The 9,980-nt window shown below is 34.4% G+C and overlaps 1 long non-coding RNA gene across 2 annotated transcripts in view; it reads right to left on the bottom strand.

Annotated features, from left to right (window-relative positions):
- Positions 1-3,075: 3,075 nt before the first annotated feature.
- The window catches only part of LOC140509516 (uncharacterized), a 114,467-nt gene continuing 107,562 nt past the window's right edge, over positions 3,076-9,980 (bottom strand). For both annotated transcript variants that reach the window (XR_011968796.1, XR_011968797.1), the window contains 2 exons: positions 7,603-7,754; positions 3,076-3,421 (listed from right to left, as the gene is read on the bottom strand). This is a non-coding gene — a long non-coding RNA (uncharacterized lncRNA). The remainder of the gene's footprint in view (positions 3,422-7,602; positions 7,755-9,980) is intronic.

Below are 9,980 nucleotides of genomic sequence, written 5' to 3'. Positions count from 1 at the left end.
AGATTTCAGAAAAAACTGGAGAGACTTGTGTGAACTGATGCTGTGTGAAGTGAGCAGAACCAGGAGAACACCGTACATGTTAAAAGCAACAATGTGCAATGAACTTTAATAGACTTAGCTCTTCTCAGGACTGCAATGAGTTAAGACAATTTCCAAAAGACTCATGCTAGAAAATGTTATCCACAACCAGAGAAAGATCTGTGGAGTTTGAATGCAGAGAAAGCATACTATTTTTATTTTTGTGGTTTTTTTTCTTTCTCACAGGTTTTTCCTTTTCTTCCATTTCTTCTCTCTCAACATGACTAATGTGAAAATACATGAATGTGATTGTACATGTATATTCAGTTACTAGATTGCTTGTACTTTTGGAGACAGGAGGAGGGAAGGGAAGGAAGGTGAAAATTTTAGAACTCAAAATCTTACAAAAATGAATGCTGTAAGTTATCTTTACATGTAATTGGTCAAAAAAATACTCTTAATTACAAAAAGAAAAATAAGGTACAGTCTTTTTGCTAATAACAGAAAAAAACATTTGAATTATAATAATTTTCAGGACATTTGATGGCTTAAGGAAACAAGAGGGCATACTATTTAAAGTAAAGAATTCAGAATGTATGGCTCCTATTGTTCCAGGAACTTTCCTTCAATTATAGCCTTCTAGGGTTAAGAAGTCAGGGAGAAAAAACATGGGTTTGTCTAAATACTTCATTGAGCAAACAGTGACAATGAAAAGCTATGGGTGTTACAGAAAAGGGTGATAGTTTTCCTGCATACACATGGCTTCACTTCCTTCTTTTCATTAAACTGCCTTCTATTTTTCTTCCATCCCTTTCTTGTCTCTACCTAAATCTTCCTCAGATATCAGCCTCAGTTCATTTGCTCCCTCTAATCCAAGGTTTTATGGAATCAGCACTTTTGTTGTGTTTCTTGCTGATATTTCTCTTATTGTTCCTCCTAAATTTATTTTATATATCTCACGTGTCAGATTCTTGTATTAAGGGAACTCATATTTCCTCTCCACTCTGAATACTCCTTTTTTCACTTGAGAGAACATGCTCAAGATTATGTATATATATATATATATATATATATATATGTTTTTAAATGAGCAGAGTTATTGCAAATTCATTTGAGAGCCCTTTCCCCTCAGCTCATACTTTCCTGACCTCAGCACTTAGGTATGAGAACAGTAACCATACTTATTCAAGATTACGACTTTTAAAAATACATTCAAATATAACTTAAAAGGGCTTAAAAACAAAGATATAAAATGTTTTCCTCTTAGGGAAAATAAAAAAGAAATAGGACATAGAACTGCAGTTTCCCATGAATTTACTGCTTGCATAGCATTATAGGATAATGCACACATAAAAGGCTTGCAAAGCCATTGAATAACACAATAAAATTCATAAGTGGCAGAGTGAATAGAGTGGTGGACCTGGAGTCAGGAAGACCTAAGTTCAAATAATTTCTCAGACACTGTTAGCTGTGTGAACACGGGTAAGTCATTTAAAATCTCTGTCATTGTTTCATTACCCATAAATGAGGTCTTGGACTTCAAGACTTCCAAAGTATCTTCCAGCTCCAAATCTATGATTCTGTGTAACATGATGAAGAAATAATTGATGAACTGGTAGGTTTTTATTCCTCACTGTCCAAATTTGGGTGTATAATTTCCACAAGATAGGAAATTCCCTCCAACAGGAAAGATAATAAATTCTTATGAAATTTGTCATCATTGAAAGTTGTTTGGGGTACTGAAAGTGACTTGCACATGGTCCATGTGTTTCCACTACTCCACATTCTCTCTTCTTATGATAGTTTTCATAATATTAATCATGGAATATTTCTTAGAGTAGGATATATGTTTTGAAGGAGGAATGCACATGGTTTGTCAGAGAGCATTTGGAATGACCATTGAAAGACAGGGATTCTTAACTTGAAGACTAGGGACTTCTTTTTAAACAAAACATTTTGATAATTGCATTTTAATTAAGTTGTTTTCCTTTGTAATCCTATACATATTTTGTTCATTTAAACATAATATTATTAGGAGCCCACTGTCTTCATTAGATGGCCAAAATGTCAAATTCACATGTGCACATGCATGCGCACAGGCACACACACACAAATTCAATATTAGAACCTTTATTCTAGGGCAATGGGATACTGTAAGTAAATGCAGAAAGATAGTAATATGCAAGTTATTCATAGGGTTGATACATTCTTGACTAAAATGAAGACTCCATGTCAGAAGTGATAAATAAATTAAATAATTGAGATGGTGAGAAAGGTTAGTTGATGCAAGGCTCTGAAGTGACAGATGTACTGGGGTCTAATAGACAAAACGGTTGATAATCAAAATACCTTATTGCTGGTTTTCAGACTGGGAAAGACAAACTTGTACTAATGTGGGTCAGTGGGGTACATGCTGATACATAATAATATTGGGTTGATGTGGGTAAGAAAAGCCTGATGTCAAGTTTTAATAGGAACTAGATTTTCCGGATTCAAAGGGTCATGACAGCTATAAGAATATCGTTAGCAGCTTCCCCTGGTTCATCTCATATGCCATCCTCTTTCTGATACATGTCCTGGCTCAATATCTATAGACCTTTTGTCCTGTAATGAATTTTAGGAGATTTGGTCATGCTATTATAAGATAACCTCACTGATACAACCTCCTAGTTCATGTCCTTCACTCATTCATTATTTTTATAGTTAAAAGAACTCTAGATTTTGAGTCAAAGGATGTTAGGAGAAATCCAAGTTTTTCCACTTACAACCCAGTTGATCTTGATGAAGTAATTCAAATATGGAACTCATTTTCCTCCTTTGCAAAATAAGGAAGCTGAACTACATGACCTGCAGGGTGTTTTCTTACTCTAAAACTATGATTCTTGAGTTACATGTGACCTTATGATCAATGGGTTATAGGTTGGTTACAGATTTGCTAAATATTTAAACTTGTGATGTCATTAGTCTCGGGAATTCCCAATGATAAAACTTCCTCTATCAATGTAGATCTGTAACAGTAGTTTTGCAATTTATATTTAGGGAAAATTGTGAGTGGTAATCAGATTTCAAATGACTTGGCCAAGGTTACACAGTCATAGTGTGTCAAAGACACTCTTGATCCTAGGTCTTGGTGACTCAGAAGCTCTCTATTCTCTACAATCCATTAATTCTCTCAGTAATTTTTACCACACTATATCTCATTACACTTATTTACCACAGATTTTGGACTTGCCCTCTCCACCTATCGTCTTTATCCATTTGATGGGCATTCACTTTGTTTCCAGGTACATAGATAATTGGTCTCCTTGCCTCAAATCTCTCTGTCCTCTCATCTTCCACTCAGCTGCCAAAATCTTCTTCAGGTCTGATCACATCATCCTACTCGATAAACTTCAGTGTCTCCCTATGATCAGAAGAATCAAGTATATTATCTTCAATGTGATATTGAAAGCTTTCATAACTTGGATCTCCTCAGTGTTTCTAGTCTTCTTATACCTTATATTTCTCCCCTTCTCTCACACTTATTTTGTGATTCAGTAACACGGACACACTGATCTCCTTGCTGTTCCTTGAATAGCACAATCCATTTCCTGACTCTGTGAATTTCCAATGGATATCCACCTTGCCTGGAACTTTCTCCCTTTGTCTTTCCTGGCTTCCTTCAAGTCTTAACAAAACTCTTATCTTCTACAAGAAGCTTTTCCTTTTCTTCCTTATAATTACTTCCTTTCCTCTGAGCTTATTTCTGATTTATTACATGTGTATATGTGTGTGTATATGTATATATACATATATATACATACATATATATACATACACAGACATACAAATATGTATATGGAAATTCCTATTGAGCTATCTATCCATCTGTCTTTCTATCATCTATGTTTGTATGTGGTTGCTTGTATGTGGTCTCCCCCATTAGACTATGAGCTTCCTGAGAGCAGGAATTGTTTTCTTTTTCATTTTTTCCTTTCTTGTATCACCACTACTTATCACAGTTCCTGGCATGTAGATACTTAATAGATTTTTAAGAAATACTTATTGACTCTGAAACCACAGAGAGCTGCTATGAATAAAAACCCTTCAAAGATGAAGATATTCTCATTTTTGTATTGTATCCTGAGAAACTAATTCTGTGCCTCGCACATCATAGATACTTAATGAATATTTCTAAGTTAATTGTTCCATGTAAACATTGTGCTTTACTATCACTGTCCTATAGATGTAGAGAAAGATCATAGAATTTCAGAGGTAAAAGGTATATCAGGGTTTGCAATCCAAACAATGCCTGGAAAAAAATAGTTTCTATAACATAATAGACAAATGGTCTTCCACCCTTCCCATTAAGAAATCAAATGAATTGGAACCCCCAACTTCCCTAGGAACACCAGAGCCTGTCAAACCATTAGCAATTGTAATCATATTTTAAGTGAAAAAAGATTATTTCCTACATTAAACAAGTAGCTAAGATTTTTATTGTTTCAGCACATATGTTAGGCATTCCAGATTCATGTTTAAAGTTCTTAGCTTGAGCTTATACATCAAAAAGGGAAAATGCTATATTGGAAATATGTCAAGATATATATATATATATACACACACAACACATTTGTGGCCCGAGGAATGTGGTGCCTGTGCTAGAAATATCATGAATACAATGCATTGATTTAAAAGCTTGTTGCAACATAAGCTGAATTAGGTGTTTCTGACTCACTAGACCTCTGTTTATTTTGTGCTTAAGAGATTTTAAAGGAATTGGGGGGAAGGAAAAAAAGATTTGCATGGAAGGCAAACCAGAGATAAGCAAATCTTAGACTGCTTTTCAGTAGAATATGTGTTAGCTGCTTCAGAATTATGAAATAATCAGACAGGAAATAGGCGCTGATGATGTGCCCTTGAATGAAGAGTAGCTAGAAATGAGATATCTCCAACTGTTTCTTGAACAGTCTAAGCCCAGGTTAAGGGATAAGGAGACAGGAGCAGCAATAATCACAGTAAAAGCAGCAGGATAGAGAGCATAGCTCTCAAGCAACCTATAGATGACATGGAAAACGAAATGTACACAGAATAACTGAACAGCCATTTAAAAGAACCGTCAGAACCCTACTGGAAGCGGAAGTATTGGGAAGTCCTCTTACAAATATGTCAGTGGTGGTGCTTAGTGCTGCCTCTTCCCTTCTATTCTTTAGTGTTATTTATACAGAATAATTTAAATAGACTCTATAGAGAGGAAATTGTTTCCAGCCAACTACGACAAACTTGTTTTTCTAAGCCAAACATATAGGATTAGGAGGATACTGAAGTCATCCAAAAAATCAACGGTGTATATATATATATGTGTATATATATATATGTATATTATATATACATATATATATATACACATATATATATAATATACATATATATGCATATATATGTATATATATACATATATATAATATGAATATGTGTGTGTATCTCTCCATCTATCTATAGCTATATAGACAGACAGATAAATGAATGGATGGACAGACAGACAGGTAGATAGATAGATAGACAGACAGACAGATAAATAGATAGAAAAGATCTGATAGGTTTTGAGTGTTGACTTGTGGCCTAAATCACATAATAATAATTTTAAGCCCTGTCATGATACTGATTCCCAGATACTTTCAACCTGTTCAAACATCATTCCTTTTCCATAGATCAATTTATAAAAATAACATAGTGGTATTCTAGTATAGGATCAAAGATTTATAACTAACAAGGACCTCAGAAGTCACCTAGTCCCATTCCCTCCTTTCACAACTGAGAAAACAGAGACCCAAAGGCTTAAGAAGAGTTATTCAATGTAACATTTCTAAGTATTTGAATCTAGAACCTTAGGCTTGAAATCCACCACTCTGCGATGTGCTGATTTCCCTCTGTTACATGAGCCAATGTAATTGAAATCTACCTTCCAGTCAGTATATAGCTGATTCAAACTAATAAGTCTATAGAAGCTGCTGGCTGCTGTATCTGAAAGGAATATAACTGTTGTTGCTAGGGCAGACAGTGTCTTTCAGCTGGGGAGAAACTCCCTGGGATAGTATTTTGAAGCTAGGGGAAAATGTGACTTTTAAAGAGATATATGATTTTAGAATTGGCTCCCAAGAACATATATCCAAGCATCTCATCAAAAACATTGTGAAATAGTCATTTACATAAATTAGTCATATACTAATGCAGTCACACAAGGGAAAAACAATTGAATGTATAACAAAATCTATAATATACTTCATTTACTCTGCTAATATCATAATTAATATATGTCTGATCTAAAGTAGTAATGAAATTCCGAAGTAGTGGAAGCTATTATCCTACCTGTGGATATTGCATTCCTCTGTATTCACGGAAAGATGGTCTGATAGTCAAAGCTGGCATTAGATAAGTAGTTTCACAATATGGACCAAAATAAAGAAAAGAATAAAATGCAGGCAACAAAAGATAATAAATGGGACATGGTATTTTAAATTAGATTTATGTAATTTAGCTGTGATTGTGTCCAGAAAATGATTGGTCAAAATCACAAGCTTTTGCCCATCCCCTAGAGCACTTCAGAAAGATTCTCCAATTATTTAACCTTCAGTAGAGCAACTATTTTATAGCTTTACTTCCTGTTAAGCAACTGGTATTATATGGGATCAAGGATTTAAAGATTTAAAAAAAAAATTAAGTAAGAAAACCAAAGTAAATGAGACTATATTATTTCAAAGAAGGGTTGATGTGACTTACCCCACTGAGATTTTACAATAGCCTAGTTATTTAGTTATTATATAATAGAATGGAATCTGAGCTGGAAAAATTATAATAACAAGATAGCCTCTCTATATAATTTCTATGAGCCATTAGGTTCTATCTCATTTTGGGGAAACAGTGACATTTATGTGAAGAAATAATAGTTTCTTAATTACAGTAGCCTTCTCTCCAAGCACTGTCAGAAAGGCACTAATTTTTGAAATGACACTTTCTAAAAATATATTGTATTAAGGTCATTTGTCCTAATGTCCTAAGTAATTTCTTATGTGGTTAGAAAGATTCATGAATATTCTGTAACACAATTTCAAATATATAACAATTATTTTTTTCCAATGTATGACAATTCTATTGCTTTTTTATAACACTCTGGTAACTAATTGTTTTCGTTTCTTAGAGATGTTTGACTCTTGTAAATACAATCTAAGTGCCTCTTAAAATGGACTTTGAACAACTCTAGTAAAAGCAATAAGCCCAGTACACTTATACTTTATCCAAACATGATTGATGTACCCTAATCAACTGCCATGAGAGGTCCTACAAAATTATTATACCCTATTTTAAGTGTATACAATTATTATACACACATGTACCCATATGAATACACTTATATGCACCCATGTGTGTATATACATATACTCATGTATATATGTACATGTGGTATGTGTGTGTGTGTGTGTGTGTGTGTATAACTGATTGCTTGAATTTGTATGTGAATTAAGTTGCATAAAAACCAGTAAAAATAAGGTTGTAAAACCTATTGCTTAGAGTATTGAAGTTAGGAAGCCTAGATTCAAATCTTACCTCTGTCATTTAATAGTTAACTGATTTTAGGATAATCTTCTATGTGCCTCAGGCAGCACCCTAGGCTTTCCCATGTAGAAGGATCACAATCTGCTTTGATAGAGGGAACTTCATTCTTCCAATATGAGCTCCTACATCAGGATTTCCCCATGCTGACCAAACCACAGAAACAAGAAGACAAAGAACTTAATTAGCACAGAAAGTTACTGAGAATCTGGACATTCCATTAATTCACTGAATGATATCAGTTCCAGTGAGAGAATAAAGGTATTTGAAATGTGAGTGAATAGTAGAAAAATAATTATACTTACTGAAGTTAAATATCCTCTAAAGGTTTGGAATCCTTGAAGCATGCATAAGTGTTGTATGAATGCTTTCTATTCCACCACATGAAAAGGATGGCCAAGAGGGAATCAATCAGTGAGTCATTATCGAGTGTTCTCATTGGCTGTCGAGCCTGAAAAACTGATGACTCAGGGCTTATTGGAGCAGAATTGGAGGTGCACGCAAAATGTCTCTTTCCTTTGCAGCTATGGGGAGGGATGAATCTGAGCTGTCTAAAAAGATAGTTGAATGGTACCTTTCCCCATCACCCCAACCCCACTGTAAGTCATGAACATATGACAATTTCTGATCTTTCCTGATCTTAAGTGAACAAATATTCTGAGATGACAGTGCCCAAGCACCTGATAAGTTTAGGAGATACAGAAATACCACTAAAGGTCCCATCCCCAACTAAATAATGGTAACAATGGTCCTCACCACCATCAGCACCAACACCAAAAACAAAAACAAGAGCTGGCATTTATATATCGTTTGCTTTGTACCAGATACTGTGCTAAATATTTTACAATATTATTTCATTTTGTTTTCCCAACAATCTTACCAGATAGGTTTTATTATTTTCCCCATTTTACAGACAACTGAGGAAGAAAGTGCAATTTGTTGATTATCACAAGGCAACAAGTTTCTGCTTGTTAGTATCAAACTGAGAATAGCTAGTTCTCCTAGTTGTTTTCTATACACATTAAAACAGATAATTATAAAAGTAATTTAAACATTTCCTAATACCTCAGATTTTTTTAGAATGTTCCAACAGATACTAGAATGGTTGAAATATGCTATTATCATAATATTATGCTTCCACATTATGTGTCCCATAAAATTGCTGAATTTCTCATATTTTCCTCCTTCTTTCTAGAAAATCTTTCATGAGGTCTCGAAAGTGGAATGTGTACATTCCAAGAATGAATGCTTGAAGAAAGTGTAAGAATTCCTGTTTTTATTGATTTTTTAATGTAAAAAGGAGAAAGACACTGAACTTTATGAATAGTGGGTATGCAAATTAACAAAGATACCCTTATCCTGTCCTTATGTCATTGATTACATGGTATATATGACATGAGATATATGAAAGAATAATGGGTATTTCACAGTCTTGAGAGATTGGTAGTGGTATCTTCATTCTTCTGTTTGCTTCCATTTTATTGTGATACTATTGTTTGCCTGTGGCTTTTTAAGATTTTTTTATGGACTTTATTATCTATTTTCAACTAAACTAACCTTCACAAATTGGACAAATAGTTTTTTACAATTTCTGTAAATTAATTGTAGATTGAAAATAGTTTAACAGTGTTTTGGATCCTGTTCATATTATCCAAGATGGAGGTATCCAAATGGTAGATTTCATGGACACCCTTCTGGAAGAAGACATTAAGTGTTCTTTTTCATTGCAGGGGAGATAGAATAGGGTGCATTTTAGGAACTATCAGACTGGGACAGTTTCTTGCTCTTTCCTAAAGCATCCAGGAAAGTATAAGTCTGTTCTCATGGCTTGTTTGAAATTAACTGGGTAGGACAAAGAGCTACTTTCCTCTCCTTCATTTTTAGAACCTATGGCCCCAAAAATCAGGCTCGAGGTTTTGGAATATTTCATTTGTGATGTGTGGCTCCAGGCGTAAGTGGTAGAGTCCCTAGTGCTGGGAGCTTGTATCATCATGATTTCAGAGACATAGATTCCAGGCCAGATCTGCTGGCAGCTCAGTAGTGACACCCCAAGAATCCAGGGTTCCAGGACTGAAATCTGTGTCTTTGGACATCAAATTTGTTGGAACTATGTTTAATAGAAATTGGAAATTTTCTTTTTCTCTCTTGAAACTAAGATGATATGTGGAAGGATCATATCCCTTACTTTGGGAGAAGCAGGTGATGTTAATATATCTTACTATACCTTTTAAGAACATTTTCCTTTCTAAAAGCTAATTTCACTTTTACGTATTTAAATAGAACTGAGGTACAGTTGAACTCTAGAATTAAAGAAATGCAATTGGTGGGGGCTATAACCAATGGCAAAGACTAGACACTCCAGAATCTCCTTG

This window comes from Notamacropus eugenii, chromosome 6 (assembly GCF_028372415.1).
Source record: "Notamacropus eugenii isolate mMacEug1 chromosome 6, mMacEug1.pri_v2, whole genome shotgun sequence".
In the NCBI taxonomy this organism is placed as follows: Eukaryota; Metazoa; Chordata; class Mammalia; order Diprotodontia; family Macropodidae; genus Notamacropus; species Notamacropus eugenii.
The sequence above is the reverse complement of the archived record's forward strand: the minus strand, read 5'-3'. Positions and strand labels throughout refer to the sequence as shown.